The sequence below is a fragment of the Cylas formicarius genome, unplaced genomic scaffold (genome assembly GCF_029955315.1).
Source record: "Cylas formicarius isolate icCylForm1 unplaced genomic scaffold, icCylForm1.1 PGA_scaffold_6__28_contigs__length_40554024, whole genome shotgun sequence".
Lineage (NCBI taxonomy): Eukaryota > Metazoa > Arthropoda > Insecta > Coleoptera > Brentidae > Cylas > Cylas formicarius.
The window spans coordinates 17,438,855-17,455,540 of record NW_026844347.1 but is presented as its reverse complement, the minus strand read 5'-3'; the positions used below and the strand labels follow the sequence as shown (position 1 = coordinate 17,455,540).

Genomic DNA, 16,686 nt, shown 5'->3' with positions numbered 1-16,686 from the left:
GCTCCGCGAATGCCTCCTAATTTCAATTAATTTTGATATGCAATACAAATGTTTGTTTGTTTCTTTCTGTTTGGCTTGTAGAGTACCGTATATTTATTAAAGTAGTGAAAAACAAAGTTAAGTGGTTATTACTCCGCTGAACCTATCGGGAATCCAAAAGATTCCTATGTGGTCCTTCGAACTCTGAAAACAGCGTTAGCCCGACCATATTTTTGGTCCCATCGAGCCGGATAAACCGTTCAAGTGCTAGCAGAGACAATTTAGTGCAAGTCAAGGTAACAGCAACCAAGAAGCAAGCAGCAGCAATTTCAGTGTGGCAAAACCGTTAGCAACAAAGCAAGAAATCAAATCAAGTGAGTCCGTTCCATTTTTCAATTCTATCCTAGTTGTTTTTATTTCTCCCAAAGTCTAGCTATTTCTATTCTAAAGTCGATTCAATTTCGAGCAAGAATGATGGCCGAATTAACAGTGTTAAACAAGAAACGGGGGCAAATAAAGTCAAGCTTAACAAAAGCTGCAAATTATTACAATTCTCTAGATCTAGAAAACATTGACAAAAAGACCTATTTTGAATCAAAAGCTCGATTAGACAGAATTCTTCCTCTATTAGACAATTTCAATGACATTCAAGCAGAGATCGAGTTACATTCCGATAAGACTGATTTAGATGACGATGAACGGGATAATTTCGAAACAATTTACTACGATTTAATAGCAAAATTTGAGTTAGTATTACAAAATTTCTCTGAAACAAATCTATCCAAACGCGACAGTGACAGGAAATCTGTGCTTTCCAATGCAAGTTCTAGCAATACTTCAAGTGACGATCAAAATACAATTCAAGTTCAATTACCACCTCTTAAATTAATTACGTTCAATGGCCAATACGAACAGTGGGTGGAGTTCAGAGACATTTTTAAAGCTCTAATCGATACCAATCCTTCTTTATCAAACATTCAAAAAATGTACTATTTACGATCATCGCTGGATAAAAAAGCTTTAGAAATTATACAAAAAGTACCGATTTCTGCAGCTAATTATCAAGTGGCTTGGAACCGATTACAAGAAAGGTTCGAAGATAGTCGTTTAATAACTCATTTTCACATACGCGCAATTTTAGATTTTCCGCGTATTACAAAGGAATCTCCCAAAGAACTAAGAAACCTATTTGACGCAATTTCAAACAATTTAGAAGCCCTCAAGGCTCTGGGTGAACCAACTGATCATTGGGATACTCTATTAATTCCAATCATAACTGATAAATTCGATTCAAAAACACAGCGCGATTGGGAATCCTATAGTGCAAAAAACAAGAATATTGCAAAAATAAGCGATTTACATAATTTTCTAAAAAGTCGTTGCGAATTTCTAGAAAAATTCGAGATTAACAAGCCAGAAAAAACAAAATTCGACTTTAAACAAAAAACAAGTTCCAATGTTTACGCAAGCTCAAGCAAGCCAATTTGTTTCTATTGTAAAAAAGATCATCAAATTTATTATTGCGAGTCATTTTTAAAGCTTACACCCAAGACACGATTAACGGAAGTACAAAATCGCAACTTATGTACTCATTGTTTAAGACCATCACATCAAAGTTCAGAATTGTTTACTTTCGAAATGTCGTAAATGCGGACGGCCACATAATTCGTTACTTCATTACAATAAAGATCAAGGGTCCGAAAACACACCACCATTAAAAAACGCAAACAATAAAAGCGATTCAGCAGAAACGCATCACAAAAAAGATTCTCAAAGCGCCGCCGCAACGTCCACCGAGACCCGAGTCCTAGCAGGCTGCGGAACCGTTGCCAATTTTACTAGTCAGGTCCTTTTATCAACCGCAGTAGTTTTAGTTACAGATTCAAGCGGCAACAAAGTCAAAAGTCGAGCTCTTTTGGACAGCGGTTCAATGAGTAACTTTATAACCGAGCGATTGTTTAAGAAATTAAATTTAAAACCTAAACAAGTTAATTGTTCAATCAAAGGCGTCGGTCAATCTATATCTAATGCAAACCAAATAGTTGATTTACGATTAAGTTCGCGAGATAATTTATTCAAAACAACAGCACCTTGCTTAATTTTAAAACAAATAACAGACAGTTTACCAATTACTCCCTTCGAGGGAAAAGAAATAAACATACCCGCCAACTTACAATTGGCTGATCCTAATTTTAACCAGTGCAGTCCGATAGACATTTTACTAGGGTTTAGCGTGTTTTGGCAACTTTTACGTGTCGGACAAATTCAATTACAAAATACAAACTTAACCATTCAAAATAGCAAGCTTGGTTGGATTATTGCGGGTCATTTAAGAAACGCAAATCATTCACATTTAAAGTCGATAAGCTGTTTTACTCAAAATTCACCTCTAGACGATCAATTATTAAAATTCTGGCAAGTTGAAGAAATCGATCACTCAAAGAATCAATTAGAATGTAGCGTTCTAAAAATAGGCGAAAACGAAGCTAACAAAACCCTAGGTATAGTTTGGAATGCAAGTTCAGACAAAATCCAGTATTCTAATGTTAATCCTAAAACCAACAAGGCAACTATCTCGAAAAGATCAATTTTATCAATAATTTCACAAATATTTGATCCTTTGGGATTACTAGGACCAGTAATTATCACGGCAAAACTATTAATTCAAAATCTTTGGCAAGCAAAGATTTCATGGGACGAACCTTTACCGAAAAATCTAGAAATCATTTGGCAAGAATTTCAAACAGATTTACAATTTCTAGTAAACATTACTATCCCTAGACAAGTTACAGCGTCCGACTATGTGCAAATCAACTACACGGCTTCGGAGACGCAAGCGAAAAAGCTTACGGAGCTTGTGTTTACGTACGTTGTAAAACCAAAGACGGACAATTTCATTCACAATTATTCGCCGCGAAATCGAGGGTAGCTCCACTAAAGCAGCTAACTTTACCCAGACTAGAACTTTGTAGCTTATTATTACTAGCACAATTAATGCACAAAATACGCCAATCAATTAAGATCGATTTCAAAACATATTTCTGGTCAGACTCCACAATAGCTTTATCTTGGATTAAAGCGTCACCTAAACGGTGGAAAACATTCGTTGCAAACCGCGTAAGTGAAATTCAGCGTTTGTCAAACCCAGCTGATTGGAATCACGTGTCTTCAAGTGACAACCCGGCCGATTTACTTTCGCGCGGTATGTCAATGCGAGACTTACAAAATTCATCGATATGGTTTACAGGACCGTACTGGCTCACTAGTCAGGAATTAGAACTTTGCGACTTCGATTCAGAATTAAATCAAGTAGAAATTCCAGAACAACGCATTAATGTAAATTTAACTATTTTAAGAAACAGCGAATTATTCAATAAATTTTCAAATTTACGTAAATTACAACGAGTTTTTGCATACATTTTACGCTTCATTTCGAATTGTCGGTCAAATGACAGAAAAACTAATACTCTACGCACGGAAGAATTAGAAAACTCATTACAATTTTTAATTCGACTAGCACAACAAGAATCATTTCCACACGATTACGACAATTTATTAAAAAATAAGCTAGTTCACAAACGAAGTAATTTGTTATCACTAAATCCATTTATTGATAAAAACAAACTAATCCGTGTAGGAGGTAGGTTAGAAAATAGTGACCAAGATTACAATAAAAAACACCCAATAATTTTACCAGCAAAACATGCATTAACAAACTTAATCTTGAAAAACGAACATATCCGATTATTACATTGTGGACCTACTATGCTACTTTCTTCGATAAGAGAACGTTATTGGCCCATAGCGGGACGTGATTTAACAAGAAAAATAACGCGAAATTGCACCACTTGTTTTCGAGTGAATCCAAATTCCTGTGAATATTTAATGGGTAACTTACCTGAGTATCGAGTTAATCAATATTTACCATTCTATAACACCGGAGTCGATTACGCCGGACCTTTCCTGTTAAAGGATCGAAAAACAAGAAACCCAAAATTAACCAAGGCATACATTTGTCTTTTTATTTGTTTATCATATAAGGCTATTCATTTGGAACTAGTTTCTGAACTCACCACCGACTGTTTCTTGGCTACATTAAAACGATTTATTGGTAGACGCGGCAAATCTTTGAACATTTATTCAGATAATGGTAAGAATTTTGTAGGCGCTTGTAACGAACTTAAAAAACTTCAATCTTTCTTACGAGACAAATCGGAGAAAATTTATAATTCCCTAGCTCAAGACAATATAACCTGGCATCTTATACCTGCTCGATCTCCTAGCTTTGGCGGGATTTGGGAATCAGGAATTAAAAGAGCAAAATTTCACATTAAACGCGTAATAGGAAACGCACATTTAAATTTCGAGGACTTTAGCACTATTCTTGTTCAAATTGAGTCGGTTTTGAATTCACGACCTTTGTGTCCTTTAACATCCAACCCCGATGACCTAAATCCTCTCACTCCGGCTCACTTTTTGATAGGAAAAAGTTTAACTGCTATACCGGAACCAATTTACACACAAGTACCAGAGAATCGATTAAAACGATTCGAAAGACTTCAACAAATTTTGCAACATTTCTGGACGCGTTGGCACTTAGAATATTTGAACGAGTTACAAGTAAGATCGAAATGGCGACAAAATTCGCAAAGGTTGTTACGACCAAACATGGTAGTTCTGCTTAAAGAAGACAATGCTCCTCCATTAAAGTGGCATATTGGAAAGATAACGGAACTACATCCAGGTCAGGACGGAATTGTTCGAGTAGTGAGTGTGAAAGTGAACAATTCAATCGTGAAAAAGCAGTGTCAAAGATCTGCACTTTCCCATTCGAAAATTCGGACGATAAAAATTAAGTAAAACATTTCTAGTGTTCAGTTTTGAAAGTGTTTTGACCAACACGTTCCAAGGCGGGCGGCATGTTCAGGCGAAAGACTAAATATTAATTCCAAGCTTTGACACAACCCGGCAACACCGCACTAGGACAAGGATGAAAAAGACTGGTTCCGACGGGATTCACGCGTGGAACGGGTGCGGGTCGAGACGCTCCGCGAATGCCTCCTAATTTCAATTAATTTTGATATGCAATACAAATGTTTATTTGTTTCTTTCTGTTTGGCTTGTAGAGTACCGTATATTTATTAAAGTAGTGAAAAACAAAGTTAAGTGGTTATTACTCCGCTGAACCTATCGGGAATCCAAAAGATTCCTAAGTGGTCCTTCGAACTCTGAAAACAGCGTTAGCCCGACCAACACCCTAACATAAGTTTTACCACGGGGTTGAAAACTAATAATAACCTCCCATTCTTAGATATTCTTATCAATAGAAAATGAGACCTAACATTGGGTCATTGTGTTTACAGAAAACCGACGCACACAGACCGATACCTTAATGCATGGTCACATCACCATCCGCTCAAAAATCATCGGTTATCAACTCTCTTGTTTACAGAGCTGTAAAACTATCTCAGTCCGAGTCACTGAACCCAGAATTAAAACAGCTTACGTCTGTTCTCCTCTCAAAGAATTTATTTCCACATTAAAGATATTAAGCGTTCCATCAAAAAATAAAAATGAGGCTGAAAGCAATCCTACAGTTGCCACTGTGGTCCTTCCTTACATTCAAAACATCACTGACCACATATCAAAAGTTCTGAAGAAGTATAACGTCAGAACCAGATTTACCATTTGTCCAAAAATCTCTCAACATCTTCGGTCCGTCATATGCGGCAAAGAAGATATTGGAGAGAAAATATCAACTAGACTCAAAGGACACCAGAGAGCATTAAGACTAAGAAAAATAAATTCATACTCATGAAACCCCGACACAAAATTTTATTCGATAAAACTAAAATTCTTGCATGTACTCAGTTCTTTTACCAACGAAAAATCCGAGAGTTCATCTATAAACCTATAAACAACCTAACAATCTTAACCGCGACTCAGGTTTCTACTTGTCACCAACATGAGAATCAGTCATCCGAGACGGTGTTTATGCCACTCATTTAGCTCCGCCCCCCTTAAACAATATATAAGCAGGTACAGAATAAAATGCGAACGAGTTTCAGTCAAGCTCTGAAGAATGCAACAGGATAATTGGCGAAACGTCAGAATGTTCGACTCAGCAAAAACTGACGCAGGAGGAATCCAGAAGTTTTGTAAAAAATGGAACATCATTTTAAAGACAAATCCGATGATATATTAAATATCTATATGTCGGTCTCTAATGCACTGTTATTAGCGGGATCCTCGGGAATCAAGTAAGGTCAGATATTTATTAAGTTCCATATTAACTTTAAAACAACATTTTTCTGAGTAACATATTTTATAAAATAATACTTTTGCTGAGACAATATTCAAAATTGAAATATTTTTACCAAATACGCGGTGTTGCGATGTTTCGCAAAATGTTACCCTCATTTTTTTAAATGAAATACTCTGTATGCTTTTACATTTTCGGATATCCCTTACAAGACGAATCCAACCATATACGTATACATTGGTCTGCGGTGCAACGTTTTGAAATTATTGAAAATTTTTATCAATTTTCAGGCAATATTAACGCAATTCTTAATTCTGAAAGCTTTTATATTTTTTTTATATTGCTGGTTATTTCTAATAACATCAAATTTTCGAAAAATTCGTTATTAGAAAATATATACGAGGTTACTGCCTCTGAGCTGGAAAAATGGCCTAAATTTTAAAATATAGTTGAATTAAGTCTGGTAATCTGTAAACCTTTTGGTTTTTGCCCTCTGTCCCTGTTATTTTTGTTGTGTAAGGCTAGATAAATGGAAATATTTTGTTTTTCATAAAATTAGGCTGCTAGTGAGCCAAATGTAAATTAACAAATAAGAAATCGGTCCAGTTTTAAGGCCTATTTGTTAATTATTGATGAATAAATAAGTTTCATATGTTAACCAATGTATTTATGAAATACATTTTCCTCAAAAACCATCCATCCTAGTGCACCCTTTTATCCAGCACTGTTTTTTTTTTAGATTTTATTTTTCTTGCCACTCAAAATTTGACATTTATAGATTTCGAATCTGACTCAGCATGCCAAAATTTGTGTAACGCTAAAATACTTTCACTCAACCTGTTCCGGAAATATTATTTAAAAAAAGCTTGTTATATAAAAAACTATTCCTTATTTTGAAATATGTGAAGGTTTTAGGTTCTGCTGAATATTTTTGCAAAATAGCGAATAATAGTTTACCATTCCGCGGCAGACTCGAACTTTAGTTATATTTTCTTTAAATTCTCATTTTTTACAATGTAACTTGAAATCTGTCTTTAATATTTGAAACGAAACAAAGAGCTTATTATTAAATTTGTTCAAAAGATATTATATAAAAAAAAATAATTTTTAAATATTTCATGATCTGTGCAAAGAAATGTTTGTCCTATATTTTAACGAAAATATTTTAACAAAAAAAGCTAGTCCTAAACTACAAAGGTCAAATCAACTTACAGTTGATGGGCACGATTTTTGGAAAGTAGAAAAAAAATTGCCGATAACTTTGTTATTCCCCAGAATTGAATTTTATCGATCCAGCTTTGGCAATTTTCGAGATATTTAAGCGTTCCGGTACTTTTTACAAACGTACGTATTACGTATTACTATTGTTACTATTATTTAACACAATTTGGCTAAACTTAAGTCTTTAAATTAAGTATCAGCTTACCTTGAAAATGTATGTACCTCATATGCGAATATGACCTGAAATAGAAATTGAATAATTATTATCTCAATACATGTTTCAGATATTTTGTTAAAGTATTCAGCGTATCGTTGAAACCTGGCGTTAATTTAATTTTGTTTAATTTTTTTACACAAGCTTGGTAGTAGATATACAACGTGTTTTTGGTAGCAACACTTATGTTGTTTTTACATGCAAATTGAACTCATCGGCCCCTTAAATATTATTGCTTTCTGTTTGAACATTATTGATTCTTGCTAAATTTTTGTCAGACTAAATGGCAAAAAAGCAGATTCTGACTACAATCTGATCGAAGTCGCCAACTATTTGACCCAGAAATTGCGGTTTTAAATTAATATTCAAAGGGAGGTTTTAAATTAATAGCTACTAATAAAGTAGTTGATCGATATTGACAAGAAAATTTTACTATTTGGAACAAAAAATGAAGGTTTAAGCTCATCTCTGCGATTTTGATGCCGTTTTTGATACAATATGTCTTGCAGAAGCCGATTTTGCCTGGATTCTGCTCGACGTCGAAAAAAAAAACCAATCATTGGTCCCAGAAATAGGGCGCTTTGAGTTCAACTCCGCAAATTAATTGTGGTTTTCGGTACAATTTTAGCTGAAGATGATATTATATTACATTAATTTGTTTTAATAAATAAATATGCTGTACTCGTACTTTTTTATAAAGAACGTAACCTTGTTTAAAAAACTACAGATGGCCGCTTTAGATCCTTCTATGCAGAAGCAGAATGATACTACCTTATACAGATTACACCCAAACAAATTCACCACACACTAAATTTTAATGGTCAATAAATTATGATACATACCTTAATTAATAAAATATTTTCTCGCAAATATTTTCCCGCAAATAAATACAACCTTCTTATTTTATATGGCAATTGGCCGTGGTGATGCAAAAAATCAGAATGTAAAGCCGAAGGAAAAAACGCATTTAGCGCATTTGAAATATCAAAAACGCTGCTACTTTTTCTGGGGAGCACAGGTAAACTCTAAATCAATCCCTAAGAAATCCACCATCAGGGAGAGAAGTACTTCAAACTCAATCCGAAATCGTTTAAGGAATTCCAAACGCCAACAACCGGACTCCTGCGATCATAAATGCAGCCGCTAAAATGTCATAATCTGTACCTTCAGTAGAGTGAGTACTGGAATATCAAGATCATAGACTGGTATGTATACAAACCCTCCCTACAATAACATGTGTAAAGGGGAAGCACTGTAATTAATAATTCGGATGAAATTAAAATTGCAGCGGTTCTGGTCTTAATGAAACAAAAGCCTTAACGAGAGAAACGTTAGAGCTTCTTGCTAGAAATTAGTTCATAGGAAGTCTGAACAAAGGCTAGAGCAAAATAGAAATCAAAATAATAATAACCGATTTCTATTAATCTAGTATTTAGTATTAGGAGTATTAGCCCCCCTCCTGTAAACACTGTTGTATTCTTTCGCTGTCGAAAGCATACGCAGACTCTATGGATCTCATAGGTAAGAAATATGAGGGAAAGGTTTCTATCTTGTAATTATATTTAACAACATATACGAGGTTCACTTGAAAAGTTAGTTAGTTACTAAAAGCTAGAGATCGTAGTTGTGCACCTCTACCTCTACTTGCCAAAGATGCAGTCATTTTGGAAGCGTACTTTTAAGTTCAGAGTCGTTTGAGTGAGGGGAAATGAAAATGGAAAACATTGAGTATAAAGCTGTTATAAATATTTGTCGTTGAAAGGTAATACGCTTACTCTTATTTTAAATCGGGTGGGACTCTGCCGGGAATTCTGCACCGTCATTTACCACAGACATGGCCGTAAAAGCTAAGGAGACGGACATTCGGGACGTCCAAAGATTGTAACTACCGACGATAATGTTGCTAAAGTTCATGAAATGTTGTTAAACGACCGTCGAATTAAAGGGAGTGAGATAGCAGAGGTAAGAAAAATGTCCGGGCAACGCGTTTGTCACATTTTAAATCAAAATTTAGACATGAGAAACCTATCCGCACGTTAGGTGCCACGTCTTAGACCAAAAACGTGTTCGAATGAACTTTTCCAACGCTCTGTCAACGCAGTTTAGGCGCAATAAATCCGAGCTTTGGCGCCGATTAATTTCTGTAGATGAAACTTGGATACACCATTATACACCCAAATAAAAAACACAATCAAAACAGCGGACTGCGAAGGGAAAACCTACTCCGAAAAATGAAAAATCTGTTTTTTTACTTGGGAAAGTGATGGCGACTGTTTTGTGCGATGGACATGGAGTAATCTTAACCCCATTACCTTCAAAAAGGAAAAACCCTTACAGAAACATACTATGCATCATTACTTGAAAAGCTAAGGATAAAAATTATGTGCGCAAAAACGGCCATATGTGCAAAAAAAATCCTTCAGCTCTTGCCATGGCGAAAATTCACCGATTACGGTTTGAACTGCTTGACCATCCGCCTTGCTCACCGGATCTAGCCCTAATCGACTTATTTTTGTTCCTTCATCTGAAAACTGCTTCGTGAACAATTATTTCGCGTAGAAAAACGCTGAATACTATTTGGAGATGGGAGCATCGCTGGGAAAAGTGTTTAAAATTACAAGGAGATCATGTAGAAAATTAAAAAAAAAGATAGAAAATGTCTTGTATCATTGTTAGGTCAAACTAACCAAAACTTTCCCAGTGACCATTGTATACGTGATGTGGGTGGGCATATCAAAACAGTAATGTGCACAGAACAGCACAACATCAACATTAAAAAATCCGAATAGAGGCAATATTACTCTGAACATGCCCATATACTCTACATGTGGAAAGAGGTGGGGCGTGGGACCAGATGTATTGCCCCCTCTGTATTTCAATCAGTATTTAACCAATAAAAATATGCTAACCTCTCCAAAAGTTGATAAAAAACCAAATTATGTAATTATATATTCCCAATTCTCGGCTTAATTCACTACAGTTTTTTAACAGCAAAAGTATAGACAAGCGAGTCGAATGGGCTGAGTCTGGCAACATCTGCGTTCCAGGAATTCGGGTTTGCACAAGAAGCGAGTTCACAGACGCTGCTTTGCGGGAAGACCAGCTCTGTGTTCTGTAAAAGCGGGCCTCCACCGCTCCCTGATAGTGCAAATTGATCAGCTCGCAAATATAAATGGTCAACAGATATAAATAGAGACGTTATAGAAACTACACAGACCAACAATTTTTAAACTTTTGAAAGTTTATTTCAATCTGATAAGTATTTCCTCTATCCCGTAATTTTTTGATAGTTGGCCGAAAAACTCACCTGCCATCAATGCAACGTTGCGTCGACCTTGATATCGGCGTTCCATTTTTTTTACATCTTCGTGGAACCTCTCACCCTGTTTCTCACTCAGGGCAACAAGATTTTCAGGAAAGTAGTCCAGATATGAGTGTAAAAATGTAATTTTATATTCGTATTGCATCCCATTTCCCTAAATTTCTATAACATGTTTTCTACAATGTCTTTGTAATTTGGGTATTTGTTGTTTCCTAAAGCTTTTAAACCCACTCAACCTTTTCCGATTCGATCATGGTTTTCAAAAAGTATTGACTTTCCATGATCGCCTACAAAAAAATCTTTTCTTTAATTAGATATTCTTTCTTTAATTTTTCATCTGAGAGAGAAGGAAATTTTCCACATAGGCATTTAACATATATCCTATCTTTATTTAAGGCTTTAACGTACTGCTTCATTTTTTGATTTGGGAATTTTTTACAGAAGCAAGAACATTTCCTTTATGCACAGCTTCAAGGCTTCTCCTGGACGAGTCAATAAAACGCGTCAATAGTAGCGCGTAGTGCATACCAATTTTCATTATTAGATTAGGACTATCGGTGCAATTAATAAGTGAACCACTTTGTTCAAAATAACCAAAAATTGTGCCACTAAATTTTTATTTCGCCAACATTTTGGAATGATCCTAAACCTAAGTCTCTTTGCTAAGTCATTAAGTTCTGAACAGTGGTTGCTCAGAAACACTTCATATATCACTAAGGGTATCTTCATCTATTGCAAGTTCGGAAAAACTGGTGGTATCTTGTTCTAAATTGGCGGGATTCTTAGGCGCTGGGACATCTTGGCATTTTTAACTGCAAAATGCCCACTAACCTTACGAAACGACTGCATACAACGAACGCAATTACACGATAAACGAAGACATGCCGCGACGACCCAATGTCTAATGTTTTGACTACATATTTGAGAATCTCAGAAATTAAATTTTATTTTCGGGGATTCCCCGCCAATATTCTGTCAATTTAGGCAAAATGCGTGCCAATTTAATTTTTTAGAACTTTATATAATATTCCTATTTTAATAACAATAAATATGACTTCTCTAAAATTGAAAAATGTCGCGCAATAGGAACAAAGAAAAACATTGTTTTTCTATTAGTTTAGTACCAAAAATATAAAAAATTCCAAACCACAAAATCTTTGTTGGCCTGTGTTATTAAGCCTTTGTATAATGAAGGCTAGTGTATAGTGTCTTTGTTATTTTGGACGAAATAAATTTTAGGTTCCGTTAAGGTTTACTAGAAGTGACTTGTGGTATCGTAGGGTACTAGCTAGTTCGTTGAGTTACTATGCGAGAAGTCGGCGGTTCAAGCAGGACCGCCAGCATATGCACCTAAAAAATATTCGGCGATCACCTCTCGGAAGGCAATCGCACTCCACGGAGAGTATTCTACGTAGTAAAGCAACGTTGCCATTCAGAACCGTAGTTAAACTGCCGGTTCCTTCTATCTGTGCATTCACTTTGAAACATCCACGCACGTAAGGTGCATTAAGAAGAATAATGATAGATAAATTTCTTCAGAAACTCGTATAATAATCACCGCTCCTCTGTCTCCCAAATAAATTTCTTAATAAAGTGCCGTTTATCAAACTTGTTGCATAGTATACTATATAAATGTCGCGAGCTATTTGAGAGCAAAAATTCCTATGTCCATGAATGGATACGCACACGAGAGACAACTTCTCAATATAAAATGCGACCAACGGATTTTACGGTCACTTGTCATTAGTAAAATAACTAACAAACATGAGCTATATATTCTGGCAATAACTACGGACCTCATACACGTGAGGGGACGTTCGCTCACTGTATTTTTATACCAACATAATCGATATCCTATTCACCTGTGAAACATGTTCTACGCAAATTGCGGCTTCGTATACGCGAGGGACCCTTTGAAATTTTTATGGAAAAAAAAATGGGATTATGTTTTTACATCAAGTTCTTAAGTAAACAGAAGACCAACAACCAGGCAATATTTTGAAACGCAAGCGGACCGTCTTTTGTAGATGATGATTATAAAATTGAAATATTTGATATCTTCAATGTATCTAACACTTTCGACATATAAGAATTTCATTCTTTATACGTAATATAGATCTCTACAAAACAAATATTGTTTGCAAAAATATAAAAAATATATATAAAAAAAGTACCCTTTGAGTGTTTAAACAAGAAAAACTAAACTGAACTAGATAGAGAAATATCGACTTATATGTCGAGGGCTCGATTTTTGGGAAAAATTTACTGGTTAAAAGGGCATGTCGATATCTTCACTAACAACCGAGATATAAGGCGTTTTTCAATTTTTGGCTTTTTTTTATGAACATTTTGGATTCGGACAAAACCATTATTAGAGTATTTTTTAAAGCAAATGCAGTGGAGGGCTCAGATTTTTTCTGTATCTCATAATTGAATCAAACTTATCATAGTTGGATATGGTCGTAAGTCTTAAGCAATGTCCGTTAAGGACACAACTTTTATGCTTATTAAATTTTGTGTTCCATCACACATAATTTTAGTGGTCAATTCCGGGAATTGAATGTAATTGGAACAGTATTGGAAAATACAAACATATCCCCACGGGCACCAGTTGCTGGAAAAATAAAGTTTTGATTCCTTTAAAAAAACATAAATTATAGCCAATAACGTTCCAGAAAAATCAACCATTTACATGAAAGGGACGGATGGGGACAGAATACAGTTTTGGTTTATGGGAAACTGCAATAAGAATATTTATTCCATTGTCTATTGTCTGAAGCGATAAAGCGAGAATTGACTGTTCCGGAATATTTAAAACATACAATTCTTATCGCTGGAACACAGACAATCCTGCTTTGGATTCAATGTATGGGTAGGAATTTTCCGAGGTAGATTTGCGGGACCTTATTTTTTTAATGACAACGGATAGTTATGTAATTTTTTGCGAATATGCGTTTTTCGATTTTTGGAACACTTGCCATTAACTCCTCACAACGCACGCCCCATTCTGTGGCCTGCAATATCATGCCATCTATCTCTTTTAACTTTGTTTTTATGGGGGAGATTAAAACATCTTAGATTGAAAGATGAATTTTCCAAACCAAAGCAAAGTTAGAAGAAGCCACTGAGCCACCTATAGAGTTGGTGAATAGTTTCCATTCAGTTAGAAAATATGAACAATTTGAACATTTACGTTAAAATATTTGAATATAATTAAGGTGAAATTTTAATATTGTGTATTCTAATATTTATTGTCTTTTGGTTATTACGTTAAAATAACTTTAATTGTGTTTTATAAACAATCAAAAATATTGAAATTAAACATTAATCTATCTATAATCTATCAGTGTATCCCAAATTGCTTGTCATGAGAGGGTGTCTCGGTAACCAACAGTGGCGGTTTTCGCGACCATGTGTCAGTTTTCCATGAAACAATTTTATTTCGAAATGCGAAACTCGTATTTTTTAAAAACGATTTTTTATTTAAAACACAAGTAACACAATAATTACTACTGTAAAGCGAGTTTTAAGACTGTTTTAGCATACGATAAGCGCATGTATTCATATTATTAAAGCAGCTGAATAAGCATATATCTCGTATTACTATCTTCTAGTAACATATTAATCATAAGTGACCATATAACGTTGGAGAAAATCGGAGTTGATTTTCGAGAGTTTTTTGTTCCATGCCCACCTTTACATTTTGTTTTATTTTTAGGTAATAATAGAATATGATGATTATTATTAGTATAATTATAATAACAATTATTACAGAAATCGAAACACTACAGTTTACCAAAGTTAAGTGGTTTAGAGGGCGATTTACTAGGTTTCGAGCACTTTCCATATCTTCTTTTATATTTTCAACATTAATTTCTCTCAACTGTAGTGGTTCGATATTTTGAACCAATTCTTCATTAATTAATTGACGGAAGTTTAGTCTTAATTATATCTCTTTTTTGACAGTCATAATTATTGTTTTTAATTTTAACATTACACTCTGCGGGCAGAATTAAAGATACTTTATTTATTATTTCAACACTTTGTTGATTTGGGCAATAAAAATATATATTTTCTCGGGAATAGAGTTATCATTTAATTGGGTAGCAGAGGTTTCTTTGTATTCAATTGGAATCATTGGACAATGATGGGATAAATTGATTGTTTGCGGAATACAGGGTTGGTTTTTATTGAGCAGGTTATTGGGGCATAAGGATATGTTCTCGATTTTGTAGCAGTTTTCTTTTAGTGTAGGATATTTTATTATTAATTGGTATGGGATATATCCGGTAGAGATCATAAGGTTTGTTAGAAATAAGGGGTATGACTACGTAAAATATAATAAGGTCATTTTTTATTGTAACGTCAGCGGGCGGCACTCCGTAGTATTTAATTATATTATCAAAGGGAATTCGTGTTTTCGGATCAAGTTTAGAGATAATATTCTTAAGTTACTTATATTTAAAAATGCTGTGGTGCATTACATTTATTTTAGCAAAGTTGATAGCGGTCTGCACATTCATTCGAATTTCATTGATAGCACGAAGATTGTTTTCCAGGTTGTCGAGTAAGACAATGAAATAAGAGATTATTGTTATAGTTTGCGTCATTTTTGCTAGGTCGTTAATTAGAGTCAGTATATTTTGCTGATTATTTTTTATATTATTCAGCTGAGTGTCTATATCCTTTGTTAGTCGTTTAATGATCGTCTGGGTTGAGAATACGTCTTGGTGTAAGGTTTCTTGATTTTCTTGAAGAATTTTAATATACTGATCGTATTTATGACCATCATTTAAGTATAGAGTTCCAAATAAATATTTTTGTGCATTTCCAAAGAAATTAAAGAGTCCTCTTTTAATTCTTTTTACTGGAGTACTATAATGATTAATAAAGGCTTTAATAGTTTTAATAGCTTAATAGCTCTTCTTGTAAAAGGAACAAAAATTGAAGACAACCGCATCCAAACCAGAGGGAACGTGTCAAGAAGAAAATTTTCAAGCTTTTTCGAAAAAACGTAGAAACTGATATGTCAGTCCAAAATCAACTTTCGAAAGTTTAAAAATTGATGACAAATAATATTTAAAATCAAGATAAAACGTCAAATCTTTGCTTTTCCCTAGAATATCTTGGAAAAGCATGAAATTACCACGTAGATGACATGACTGTGTTTTGACATCCTTGCACGTTTTCATATATTTAGTTTTATCACTTATTTATCCATTTAGTCACAAAACCGTTCACTAAAAAATTGTTGGAGACTAACTAGTTTTATTAACGTATTGAAGTAGTAAAATATGGAAATTCATTTGGGAAATGATTAAGGGCATCTGTTTTGATAGAAAGAGTTTACTTCTAAGTATTAGAATTGCTATGAAAATAAATTTTGACCCAGCGCTACGCAAAAAAATTGCGTTATTTGATGCTTGTCCCGGTGTCTTGATAGCCCACCGTTTTAATTACTTTTAACTTGTTAACTATAGTCGGTACGATTTGTGATGTCATAGTCGGTCATAAAACCGAGAGAGAAGGTGGCCCAGTATTTCACCTGCTTCCATTGGTATACTCACCCATTACCTGCCAGTATTCTCCCTTTATCTATTACGCCACTTGTAACAGGTTCAATTTGTCATTGGCTACTTCGACTTATGTTTCTCACATGTAGGTTAATAATGCTCGGAGACTACCTAT

At 34.6% G+C, this 16,686-nt stretch overlaps 1 protein-coding gene across 4 annotated transcripts in view; it reads right to left on the bottom strand.

Annotated features, from left to right (window-relative positions):
• The window catches only part of LOC132703990 (5-hydroxytryptamine receptor-like), a 536,822-nt gene that overhangs the window by 381,721 nt on the left and 138,415 nt on the right, over nucleotides 1-16,686 (bottom strand). For 3 of the 4 annotated variants that reach the window (XM_060673574.1, XM_060673576.1, XM_060673577.1), the window contains exon 2: nucleotides 7,668-7,702. The gene's annotated coding sequence lies outside the window, so the exon portion shown is untranslated. Of the gene's footprint in view, nucleotides 1-7,667; nucleotides 7,703-10,983; nucleotides 11,046-16,686 lie in introns of those variants that run through there. The other variant, XM_060673575.1, reaches the window with a different exon arrangement.